A 526-nucleotide genomic window follows, 5' to 3' on the forward strand; every position below is an offset into this window, starting at 1 on the left:
CTCTTCTCTTAGCGCGTCACGACATGTCACCGATCTGACAGTGTACATAAACAGTGTACAAAGCTTTTTTCGTTTAACCGTAAATTTCGATTACTAGCGATAAGACATGGATCGAGTAAAAGATTATATACGTCGAAAATCGATCGAGCGCAAGGGGTACCGTCCCTTACAGCAAGGTCCGCCAAGTCCCCCACCACAATCGAAGGAAAACCCGAGATATTGGGAATGTCCTAACGAAAAAGCATTAAAGTCACCAACGAGTTCCCCATTATCAGCGCAATCAAAATATAAGCCATAAGATATTATTACATTTATGGTGACTAATGTAATGCATATTATTCTCCGCTGAAAAAGCGAATGGTGATCAAAAAGTTTTTTATTCTGTTTTTTCCAGAAACCGCTGCTGATCGCAAAAGAATATTATATTAATAAAATGAGAAAAATCGGTGTAATAAGATGTGAATAAAAATAAATTCGTTCGCATCACTATATATGTATATGTACTTTATTTTACTACCCATCCTTT

The sequence above is a fragment of the Trachymyrmex cornetzi genome, unplaced genomic scaffold (assembly GCF_001594075.2).
Source record: "Trachymyrmex cornetzi isolate Tcor2-1 unplaced genomic scaffold, Tcor1.1 scaffold135, whole genome shotgun sequence".
Lineage (NCBI taxonomy): Eukaryota > Metazoa > Arthropoda > Insecta > Hymenoptera > Formicidae > Trachymyrmex > Trachymyrmex cornetzi.